This window comes from Parasteatoda tepidariorum, chromosome 6, assembly GCF_982258835.1.
Source record: "Parasteatoda tepidariorum strain Cologne lab strain chromosome 6, Ptep-v5.0, whole genome shotgun sequence".
NCBI classification, from domain to species: Eukaryota; Metazoa; Arthropoda; class Arachnida; order Araneae; family Theridiidae; genus Parasteatoda; species Parasteatoda tepidariorum.
In genome coordinates, this window is record NC_141760.1 from 108942820 (window position 1) to 108956318 (window position 13499).

General features: G+C 29.6%; 2 protein-coding genes across 2 annotated transcripts in view; one reads left to right on the forward strand and one right to left on the reverse strand.

Annotated features, from left to right (window-relative positions):
* Positions 1-13499, reverse strand: part of LOC107437256 (long-chain-fatty-acid--CoA ligase 5) — a 371824-nt gene that overhangs the window by 348611 nt on the left and 9714 nt on the right. The window lies entirely within an intron of this gene.
* The window catches only part of LOC107452371 (guanylate cyclase 32E), a 193791-nt gene that overhangs the window by 146141 nt on the left and 34151 nt on the right, over positions 1-13499 (forward strand). The gene's annotated exons all lie outside the window — the stretch shown is intronic.

The following is a 13499-nucleotide window of genomic DNA, read 5'->3' on the forward strand; positions in this document are numbered from 1 at the left end:
TAGCAATGTTTTGGATTACCTGGTCAAATAGACTTCTCTGGAAAAATTTTTGAATTTGTTATTATCTCTGCAACACCTTGTTTCTTTGAAAAATTTATAAGGTGAATGTTTGTATTTATATGTTTGAAGTGGAATTAATTGCATGTAATAGTTCTATTTTTCTCACTGTGAAAAAGAGAATTCAAAATATAGTTATTGAAGTTTCGTTTCATTTTTTTAAGCATCATAGCATAATAAAGTACTGAGATAAGGGGGTGTTTATTCACTGAATCACCAAACGATGAAAAACTAGGAAGGAACGAGTGTTCCTTTACTGTTTTTTTTCTAAGTTAATGAAAATAAAATATTTGTATGGCTTATAAATTCATACAGAGCATTATAAAATAACCAAAATTAAGTGTTCCCTTACTGGGTGTGCATTCACTGGTAAGAGCTGTTCCTTCACTTGGTCTTCTTACTACTTGTTATTTGAACTTGTTATTTAAAACAATATTATGTAAGTTCTCTACAATTTTTTTTACATAATTTGCAATTAGTAACAAATATGTTGACACTGTCATTTAACTAAAATTGCGAATTTTGAAATTAATATGATTTTTTAAAAGAAAGGCGAAGCTTAAGTGTTCATTCACTGGTTAGCTTACCCTATTTTAAAAACATTAGAAGTAATTTTTGTTGAAGTACTCACATTAAGTTACATCATGTTCGTTTATTTATCATAATTTTGATAATCATCAAACTGTAATAGTAAATATAAGGTAAATTCGTTTTTAATAGTAATTCCTGGTTTAAAATAAATGATTTTATCATTTTCATCTAAATTTTTTTAATTTAAACTTTCAATAATAACCGAACGTAATATGAAAAATTTAAAAATATTCAACTTACATACTCGGTTTTATAAAATATACATATCCTTCCATTTGCAAGACAGTTATTAAATTTCTGATCAGCTGAATTTTTAGAATATTAAGTATATTTATAGTTTATGTGAAGTATTTGAAAATCATTGTTGCCATTCTGCAAAAGAAAGTGTACCTTTTAAACAGATTCATTGAGTTGTCAAAGTCTACGAATAAAATTGTTTTTAAGTGAATGAATTGCATATTATTTCAATCAGTTTTGTTAGGAAGTAAATAAAAATTAACGAAATATCCGTTAACAATAAGATTACCGATTTATTAAAAAGTACTCAACAAATAAATAATGATTCTCGCATTTCTTTTCTTTTTAGATATATTATTGAAATTACTGAGATTTATTTAAAACAATACTTCTATCGGCAAACTATCAAAAAACATTACACAATAAAATATATTTCAAAGTTATTTTCCTATAAAGTATAATTTTTTTTATCGAGGATTGTATTTATTTTCATCTATAAATACAGTGTTATAATGTGATTTCCAAATTAATGCATTGTAATAATATTTATTTAACGAATATGCGCCTATACAGCGAAATGAAAAAATATATTTAACGTAACTTATTTTTTTCATCTACTAAAAGTGACTTAAGCAATTGGAACAATGCAGATAATGTAACAACTGCAAATGCCGGATATCCTGCGAAAGTAGATTAAAGCACTCTATAAATAACGATCGTAATAGGAAAAATATAATATTGCATTATTTATCTTATTCAGTTTACTCCCCCCCCCTTTTTATTGTTTTCATAATGTTTGTTTTATTGATTTAATGCTATTCTTTAAACGTAATAATGAATGATGGATATAATGGATAATCGCAAAATATTTTTGTGCACACGTTATTATTTTTTTTATCAGAACATTATACGAATTAGAATAATAATTTATAAAGAGTTCATTAAAAATATGGAGATTCCTAAACTTGCTATTTTGAATATCAGACGCATTAGTGATAAATTGATTTTGTGTCTGCTCTAAAAGAATGCATATTTCCGTTTGTAATAGAAAATGTAACTATTTTCGTCATAAATCATTAACTTTTACTTCGGGATTTTTTTTCAAGTAGACACAGAAACTGAAATATGATTTAATTACTGAATATTCAATTTACTACAACTATAATTTTTTTTCCAAACCTGTAATGTTCATCAAATTCAGTTTACGCCTGTTAACGGCTTCAGCAGCCATAATCGAGTGAGTAAAATGGGAACGTGTTACTTAGTGAAACAATTTTTAGCGTCACTCATGAAATGTTGAAAGAATGAAATTATAAAAATCGTTCATACATCATACATGCCGTATAAGCAATACATTGTTTGCTCAAAAAAGATTAGAAATTTTAAAACTTTTAATTTGTATATATATATATTTGTATATATGTATATATGTAACATCTAAAATACCAGATTGATAAAATTAAAAGGATCTTAAGACTAAACTTAAAAAAAATTATATCTTATCTGCAGACAAGCTTATCTGGTTTATGAGAACATTAAATAATCTCCTTCACATACTTAACTTAGCTCTTCACGTATATATTAAGTTTCATTGAATAGCGATGAAATCTTTTTTTATAGAATGAATCTAAATCGCGCAGTAAAATATCTTCATGAAGCCGAATTCCCATTAAAATCAAGAACTATATTGAGATATTAATTCATCTCCATCTGGTCTTAAGATCTTACGGCGCCAGTTCTAACAAAGAAGTCTGAATATTATAGATCACATGACATGAACGAATAATTATATGGTACACGTAAGAAAGCGTGCAGTTATCTTTTGGAAATGATACGGTAAAGTTGTGTCCCGAAACTCTGCTCCACATGTACATAATTTGTAAATAAATTTCCTTATTTTTTCCTCAATAAAAGCCTAGAAAAATTAGTATGTTGTCATCCTTATAAAAAAGGATATTAAAATATGACTGCAAAATATTATAGACTGCAATATTATGATAAAATAAAGGCCGCTGCTCGAAAGTTATGCAGGAAATGGAGGGAAGAGCGAGCGCACGCACGCACGCACGCACGCACACGCACACACACGCACACACACACACACGCACACGCACACACACACGCACACGCACACGCACACACACACACACACACACACACACAGATATATATATATCAGAATTGGGCATCAAGTACAGTAATTGATTACACTGTAAGTAACTGATTGCAGATAATTACTGCTATATGATCAATTACTTTTAATCATGATTATAAGTTTTGATTACAACTGTAATCGTGATTATGATAATCAATCACCGTAATCAATTACTTGTAATCCTGATTACAATCATTGAGTATTTTGATTACAACAGTAATCATGATTACAGAATCACAGTATTCGATTACTTGTAATTATAATTACCCTTAAGCTTACTGTGTTCAAAAGAGCAACTTTTCCAACGATGCAAGCATTTTTTTTTTCAATGTATTTTTTTTCTAAATTTTAAAACTAACCAATTAATTTGGTCTTATTTTTTTATTTTGAAATAAATAGATATTTTTTTAATTGAAATCATTATGAATTTTTTAACCGACGATATACAGCCGACCCAATTCTGAGTTTATGACTATCAACGTTCAACTGCGTAGCTTTGTCATTTTGAACCCAACCCAGGAGCCAAAGGAACTCCTAAATGGAGCATCCGGAGCAGAATTCGTATCAACCAGCACCGCTGGAATTCGAACCTGGGTCACCTCATTGGGGAGGATCCCTTAGACCACCGTGGTTCAATCACTAAGACATGATTATTTTTATTGAAGCATATTCACCAGAATTTTGTGATTTAATATTCAATAACTAAAATAACGACAAAACTAAACATTAGAGCCTTGGTGGCTCAGGGGATAGAGAGCTTGCCTCCCAATGAGATGAACCGGATTCGAATCCCATCGATGTCTGTCGATACGAATTCCGCAACCAACTCGCACCTACCTCAGTGCTGACATATAATATCCTCAGTGGTAGACGGATCATGGGTTAGAGTTCCCCCGCCATCAAGCTAACCATAGGAGGCTTTCGTAGTTTTCCTCTCCATGTAACGCAAATGCGGGTTAGTTCCATCAATAAATCCTTCACGAAAGCAAAATTCTCCCAATACTTGATCCAGGAGTTCCCTTGTCTTCTGGCTTAGGTTCCAAATTACAAGGCTACAGAGTTGAACATTGGTAGTCGTTAACTCAAAAATTGGGTCGGTTGTTCAACGACGGTTATAAAATAAAAACTAAACATTAGTTTCAGCGCTTACTAAAGAATATCAATAACTCAAATAAAGTGTTAACAAGAAATACAAGGTTACACAAAGTTTATTGAAATAAAAATTTATAAAAAGCAGAAACCAAACTTTATTTAACAATTTTTTCTTTGATGGTTTCTTTTAGAAATTTAGAAGTAGTAAACGTATGTGACAGCAACTAATTCTTTTTGTTAACGTAAATGTTTTTTTTCACTTATTATATTTCAGTATTTCATTTATATATATATGAAAAAGTACATAATAACGTCATTCAATGATAGTCAAATTATATTTTAGACGTCAAAACGTTTATTTTTTGTGATTATTTTAAAATGTGATGGAAATAGCTTTCGTTCATACAAAATTCAACTTTTTCAAAAATTTTGAAAGTGTATATGCTGTTTTATAGACTTTACGTTATTATTATACTACGCTTATATATAATTTATTATAATTTTACTTTAGACAGAAAGTTTGTTTAAAAATCAGCAATTTTTCTTAAATTTTCGAAAGTACATTACTTATAACAGCTTATGAAACAAAGCTTAAATGTTTGAAATAAAATTTGATTTTTATTGAATAACATTAAAATGTATGACGTTTTTCATAAGCAAAAAGGTTTAATATATTAAAATAGATTTACTAGTATACTACATTTCCTTAAAAAAACTACATTTTCTTTCAGTGAAAAAGAAGACATAAAGACATGTATATTTTTACTTTTGTCAAAGTCTTATTTCTCTTGTTTTTTTCACTTTAAATAGTTTAAAGACTAAAATAGAATGAAGGACATCTAAATATTAATTCTACAATTTTCAAAAATAGTTCACAATGGATTTCTCGTGGACGAAACACGTGAGAAGAGCACGTGACCGCACGCGTCTCGTGACTCCTCTAGCGTTGAGACCTTTGAAGAACAAATGAGTTTTCACCCACGCGAAATATTCTGTGAATTTTATGTGTTCGTAACAAGTTTTAGGAGAACAGAATATTTTTTTTGTTCCCTCTGAGATTTAAAGTTTATCTACGCTGACGCAGAAGTTACATCTCAGAAGATGTAAATTAAAATATTTACTTATTAAATAATTTGTTTATTAAATATTATAAATGGAATGAAACTTATTAAATAATTGAAGATGTACATTAAATAATTATTTATTTTAATAGTTTAATTTTTGTTATAAAAATTAACGTTAAATTAACGTTGTGGATTTAAGGTTTTTAAATGGCGTTAAATATTTTTAAGAACACGACCTTCGCTTTTTAGTTGTAATACATACATTATCAATAGCTTTAACATTCTATCTCAAATTAAAGGCTACTTCTGCAATATCATTTATGAAACAAAAATTTTACTTTTTTTATTTCCTGAAAGCAATTAAAAATATAAGTTTTGAACAAAGCATTATTGAAATATTGTTTTCGAATTTTTGGCTGCTTTTAATGTCGCTCTTCATTAAGAATTTTTGTTTCTCCCAAAAATAATTGAGGTTTAAGAAATTAATAATTATAAATAATTATCTCTTAAAAATAGCTAAATACAGTAAGCTCTCGATATCTCAAAGTTGAAGGGAAGCTAAAAGAATTTCGAGACAGCGAGTTTCTATAAAACGAAATGTTCTAAAAGAATATGTCAAAAAATATATATATTCTAAGATTTAGCCATAGTACTAATAAACTACTAATAAATATGTATGTAATGATAGTTAACCATAAGTCTAATTACGGTAATGATAATTTTATTTAAATAAGTAAGACAAAAATAATTATGCATAGAATGGAAAATAATTTGTTTATAATAAACTTACATAGTTATTTTCCTGAAGAAATTCATATTCTATTTCGAAAAATATTCAACATAATTAGGTTTTGAGAAGAAATTCTTCGACATAGGAATTCAAATTAACATTAGGTGAATATATAATGCAAACGAGAAGAAAATTTCGACATAACAAGGTTTTCGAGTTATAGAAATTCTAAACATCGCGAGTATAATGTATTTTAGTTTTAAATATATTTTCCTTCTTTTTTTAAAAAAGAACACATTCATGTACAAAGTGGTTATAACTAAATTTGCTCAGTTCAGTTTAAACCATAAAAAAATTCTTATAGTTGACGGATGTTGATAAAGTTTGGAATACACGTTTAAGGGACTATGAGGAAATAAATTTGTTATCAAAAAATGTTCAAATTTAAACCACAATGTGAAATACAGACTCGCATGCGGAATTATACTCAAACTGAAGGTGCAAACACTTATTGAATTATAGCATATGCATTCAAATTTCGCCAAACACTAATTTAAGAGCTTGCTGAGGCTCAGGTAATAGAGCCCTCATCTCCCGATGAGACGACCCAGGTTCGAATCCCAGCAATAGATGGTCGCTGACTCAAAAAAATATCTTCAGTGCTCGATGAATCATGAATTTGAATCTTCCTACCATAAGGCTAACCGTAAGAGGTTTTCGCAGTTTTCCTCTTCGCTTTACGCAAATGCCGGTTAGTTCTATCAAAAAGTCCGGCTAGTTAGTTCAAATACTGGATCCAGAGCAGCGATGGCTCAGGGAAGAGAGCGTTCGCCTTCCAATGAGGCGAACCGGGTTCGAATTCCAGTTGATACGAATTCCGCATCCGACTTGCACCGACCACAGTGCTGACGTGAAATATCCTCAGTTGTAGACGGATCATGGGTTAGAGTCCCCTTGCCGTCAGGCTATCCGCGGGATGTTTTCGTGGTGTTCCTCTCCATGTAAAGCAAATGCGGGTTAGCTCCATCAAAAAGTCCTCCACGAAGGCAAATTTCTCCCAATACAGAATACCAGGAGTTCCCTTGTCTTCTGGATTGGGTTCAAAATTACAAGGCTACGCAGTTGAACATTGGTAGTCGTAAACCCATAAGATTGGGTCGTCTGTTCAACGACGGTTAATAAAAAAAAATATAAAAATATACTGGATCCAAAAACTCCTTTGTCTTTTTGGTTGGGTTATGTAGTTGAACATGGAAAGTCATGTACCCAAAAAGAAGGCTATAAAGCGTCTAAGAAGGCTATAAAGCGTGTTAAGTTGTAAGTTCAACTGTAGCAAGCAAGATTTCTCGATGTATTGCAGAATCATGCTTATCCGGCAAAGTACGTATCTCTCCTCTACGGATGGTGTTTCCTACAGAAGGATGCGATGCAAACTATTTACTGCACATACTTCCGGGATACTGTGTCCTGTGTTTTTTAAGCCATTATTGTGTTTTGGGTCAATTCGTATCGACTCTCTTGAGTAGTTATTTTTTGTATAGTATATTCGTTACCTGATATATTATTTGTGTTAAAAAAAACATTAAAAGAATCATCAATTGAAGACTGTTTATTTTAAGACGTAAAATCGACATTTGAAAAAAAAAAGAATCTTTATTATATAAAACACTTCCTACTTTGTCAAAAATATACTAACTTCAAAATTTAAACCTAAATGATAATTTGTAAAATGAACTTAATCTCGCTGCTGGAACAATGTGCTTACACTAACGTATGATGGTGCACGGCTTGCAAACAAGAACAAACTGTAATAAACAAGTAAAAAGAGGCCAAATTAGGATTGATAAAAAAGCGACTTGTTTCTAACCATTTCATCCTTTTCAGTAATACATCGATAAACAACTAAAACAAATTTTCTCTTCAAACCCACCTAAATTACTTAATAATAATTAATATCTCATGAATTACAGCTGATTTGAGATCAGAAATTATATGATTAATTTCTTTTTTAAAAACGAAATGAACGGTTTGAAAATATCGCCTAGCAGAATAAGCCGTAGTAAGCAGCTGTATACTTTCTAACCGGAAGTAGAGCAGGTCAAGAGATCGAGATTGTTGTTGCTTACATTTACATTGAAAACACTATCCATGCGAAGAGTGTTCTCGAAGAAAATGGATCCAAGAATGAAATCAGCAGTAAAACTCTACCGTCCATTAACGTTATCAGGATGTAGCAGAGACTCGTTATGGCAAACAGAAGCCCATGCTCAGCAGATTTCCCATCTTCGTTTTTGTTAAAATGCGTCGCATCACACCGCAAAATATTTCTAGTTCATTTATGGTCAACTGCTATTCTTGTCCAAAAATAAATTCAGGATCGTTTTTATAATATTTCCTGGGATTCGGTTTTAATTGAATCGGAGTCGGAAAAGTCGAAAATTTTTCTATTACCGACCGCACAGCTCTTGTAATACTGTTACTGTCAATAACCGAAATTTGTTGACTTCCATCTTTGAATGTTAACAATTTGGTAAATGTCCGAAATATGTACTAGGTCTAGTTAAGTACCACTGCCCGGTATGCACTACATCAATACTTTTTCAACGTTCAGTGCCACTGCCCGGTATGCCTTATACTGATGATTAATTGTGTTTTCACTACAGAGCGAGAACGCGAGAATCTCGCATATTTTTTTTCTTTTCTCGCAATAAAAAATGATAAACGCAAGAAGTTCGCGCACTCTATTAATCAATTTCAAATGCGCGAGTTTTGGAAAAAATTTCGTCTTTTGCCATTTTGAATAAAATCCGTTTCACTTTTCTTCCTTGATCTTTCATTATTTTGAACATCGGTCTTTGTTATCTAGCTTCCCTATTTACCAGTATTGTTCAGAACCGGTGAGAACGGCAGAACACCCCCCCCCCTCCCCGAACCACGGAACCCCATTCAGAGCACATTTCTCTGCAACCACGTGTTCACCGTAGGTAAAGTTTCTTCATGTAAGACGTTTACATTTTTCGTGCATGAGTGTAAGATGAACAAATACCTTGTTAAGGCGACATCTTCTACTCCGTAGCGGGCAAATGAAAATGAAACAAATGTTAGTAGAAACGGTCAAAACGAAACAAATACGGATATTTTTCAACCAAATAAATATAATAGCTGTTGAAAAAGTAGATATAGAACATTTTCCATATGATGATGCAGCAAAAATATTCAATTAGAAGACGTTAAAAATGTATTATAATTAAAGAAATAATTTTTTTTCCAAGTTTATTCGTGTTTTTTAATTTTTAGAAATCTCACTTAACTTTTCGAAATCTCACCCTGTTTTTGAGAAAGGGTGAGAAATTATCCCCATTTTTTTTTCTGTAATGAAAACACTGTGATTTGTAAGGTTTAGTGCCATTATGCGGTATACCCAACACTGATGATTTTTAAGGTTCCATGTCACTGCCAGGTATACATTTTCCCGGTACTCTGAACACTGTTTTTTTCTAATCCATCCTCAACAGATATTAAAATATAGAATAAATATATCAATATCAACGAATAAATTAATATCAAATCGGATGAAACAAATATTTCAGACATTCACCAAAGCGACTATGTGATTGTTGACATTCACAGGTGAAAGTCGACACTCTTTTGATTTCGATTATTCACTGTAACATATATATTAATGCAGTTTTCGTTGTAAGTTTATTTTTCTAACCTGTTTATATTTTTTGGTTAAATGAAGGATTTTGAAAAGATTTTGGTCGTTTTATTTTCAATTTTCAACTTCTCTTAAGAATTTTTTTCTTATCATTCCCTTAGTTTCAAAATTCAAGGACACTAAGCTGAGAGATTTTTTAAATACTAAAATATAAACTTAAATCACAAGAATCTTGGACCGCATCCACTTAAATTTTTTTTTATTAGTTAAGTAAGATTTACTAAAGAGGAATCTTATTCTTTAAGGTTAACTCCAAATTTTGTTTCAATCTATTCAAATTATTAAATTCTTAATCCTTATAACTATATTTGATTTATTTATTTGTGATTACGTATTGAAATTTTGAGTAAATCGAATGTAAAATAAAAACTTGAGTCTGGCATCATTATTTTAAGATAGGAGTTAAAATTTAATGATTTAACACATTAGTATTTCTTTTATTAATAATTTCAAAATCAGATCAAAACATTTGAAATAATATAAATATTTATAGTGGAAAATTGAATAATTTCGTATGCTTTTATCAATTACCTGCTTCAACAATTTCTTAGAATGAAAAGGGTGTGTAGAGTATTTATCTCTGCTATTTACTGAACTAACTTTACTTATAACGTTTAGCAAATGCTTTCCATTAAGACTATATTTCATTTTATTGTTTTGTTATAACTGAGTTACAAATTATGATTTTTTTTTACTCATTAATATTCAAGGTACTTTGTTTAATATTGATTTTTCAAAACCAATTTCTATGTTGACAAGTTTGTTGTTGATGAAATGCCTTTTACATTCAGCAAATTTGCTCCGTGAATAACTTCTCCTTTTAATGTTTGCCAAAGTTAATTTTTCTCACCTGTATCACAAATAAAAAGTAAGTTTATTTGCGCAACTAATAGTGTTAGTTGTTAACTATACTGGCATTAACTATTATATTAACAATATTGAGATATAAGAATAAGTTAAGTTTAAATGCTTTAGTGTATAATAAATAGATAAGAAATATTTATTTATTTTAAAGTAAGTATGATTTATTGATATTTCATAATTTTAATATTATTTAGTATTTAAAAATTAACTATTAAAGAGCTTAAATCTGGAAAAAAAGTTGTTCGCATATTGCTGCTCTTCGTACTGCTACTATCGTAATTACTGCTCTTCTATTTGTTTTTACGACACAAAATTTAAAAAATGTCTTTTTAAGATGCGGTCACAAATATTATTTAATTTAAAATTTTAATAATATTCGTTGTTGACAAAAAAAAACTCCCAACTAGATCAATACAACTACAGTGCAAAGATTTTTTTTTAGCTGGAATTTTAAGCATCTTTATTTACACCGTTTCACTGCATTGTAGAGGATGTCACAGAATTCCTGGGTATTTCTAAGCAACCCTTGATGGTAAGTGTCATTGCACGCCGCTAGGGTCACACTTATTCTCATACTGGCTGTTCGTGCTCATTTGAACTGATACTTTAATTCATGTAAAATACCTTGGGTTAACTATTTAATCATTAATATTTTATTCAATATTTTTAATTAATAACTAATAAATTGATTATTATAATTTTGCGTTTCCAATGATTGAACAAGAAAATTGACTCCAAATAAGCACTTAAGTAACTGTTTCTAAGTTAGTTTAATTATTTGATACCTGGCTTGAAATCTCAGAAAATCAGTAGACAAATCATTAATATCGGTTAAACAGAATTTTAGCTAATTTAATAAAAATTTCGACTTTCGTAATAAAATTATAACACATTTTAAAATAGTTTTAGAAATTTAAACTTGATTATGGGCATTAATATATAAATTTAAAATCATATCAACTCTTAAAATTACTTATCAGAAAGTCAAGATTTTTATACAATTGTCACTTACATTCAATATTAATTTTTAGATGGCATTTTTTTTTTTAAAAAATCCCTCGCATTTTCCTATAAAATTGTTACCATTGTTTAAGAATTTTTATAAAACTAGGATTCACAGCTCGCCCACTCCCAAACTTTTTTTCTTATTCATGATTCTCTTACTTAAAAATCAATATTTTCCACAAAAAGAAAGAACATTTTGTTTTCAAAATATACAAATATCGTACCTTTATGTACGAATATTTTGTTAATATGTTAATTCTAATGCCAAGTAAACGATTACTAAGATTTGAAAAATAATCACCTCTACTAGACCCTAAATTTTATCTAAGGAATACAAATTGTGGGATGCAATAAGAAAAAATAAATAAGAAGAAATTTTACTCGTTGCTTAAAACAATTCAAATAAAAACGAATTTTATCGCACTCTACTAAATTTTTTTTATTACTTTCACAGGGAGCGTAGTCAAATTTTTCAACAAAAAATATGCACTTTTTAAACATTCAAAATATATATTTTTAAGCTCTTTAAAAAAATATTATAATTAGGACATGAGCACTAAAAAATTTTTTTTTACCTTTTTTCGACATTTCTTCATAAATACATTAACAAAATGCGCAATAATTTTCAGACTTCACATTATCGTGATAAAATAACTAGTTTCTGATAATGAACTCTTTTCTTGATTATATTAGCACAATAAAAACAATTTATGCACACTTTTTAATATATTCAATATTGAGTGGTTCATTCTATTTAAATTAATAATTAATTTACTTAATTATAAAAAAAAATTATTCAAATTTATAATTAGTTTAACTATTGTTTAAAAAGGTTATCGTGTGTATTTTTCAGATTTAAATAAAAGTTATTTTTAAAAGCATATTCAACAAAGCATTAACAAGATTAATATTGTTGATCATACCGGATTATAGATTACCGATGAAATTAACAAGATAAATAAATTTTCTTTTGCTAATAGGAGAAAAAATCGAAATGTTGGTCCCCGTGATCAGAAAAAAATTCGAGAGATATTTCAGTTCGATTTCAGAGGGCAGAAAACCTGAAATTGAGAATGTTTTACAAAATGGAGCAGAGTTGCACATTAGAGTGCAAGAATTATTCCCACTGAATCCAGGCTCAGAAAACGCATATGCGGCCCAGGAAGTATTTCATCAAACATGAAAAATGATTGGCGGACAGACGGTTTGCCGAAATTGAACTGAATGAATTTTGAAAACGTTAAATAGTACAATATGAAAACCAAGGTTCTTGCATAATTCGTAGCGAAATTCGACATGGTAAAGAAAAAAAAATCTAATTTTGGAAAAGGGAAAATTAAGCACTCTTTAAGAACACCCAATGAAAAAAGCACCTTTAAGGGCTTTTAAAAATGAAAATCGAAGAGAAGCACCTTTAAGCCCTTTTTAAAAACGCTTGCAAGCAGCATTGGCATCAAAAATAGCTTGCCGAGTTTTTCCTCTCCTCTAAACGAATTAAACTATTTTTCCACTACATCTACTTTTCAGTACATAATTTTTTTTAAAATTTCAAATACTGTTGGTTTTAAATTATTTAATTTTATAGAAATATGTTTTAAAAACATAATACCAAAAAAAAAATTGAACACGGGATTTTAGATTACTCATTTGATGACGTAGTCCACCTATGCTACCACGCTCACTATGATTATTGAGTTTATCTGACATAACGAATAAAAATTTATTAAATATGCTTCTTCTGAACGTGCAAACTTATTATATGAACGTGCAAACTTATTTTTTGTTTAATGAGGAGCCATAAGCAAGCATGACTGACGATATCTTTAAAAACGTTCATTTTTATAAATGGCGCTAGCTCGAAAGCATCGAGAAAATCCCATTTTTTAAAAGTCTTTCTTGAATGATTTAATTGAAATTTTTGAACAAAGTTCAGGATAGAGAGGATAAAATTGCTTCTTTTACTCACTGTCCAAATTCGAGGACGTT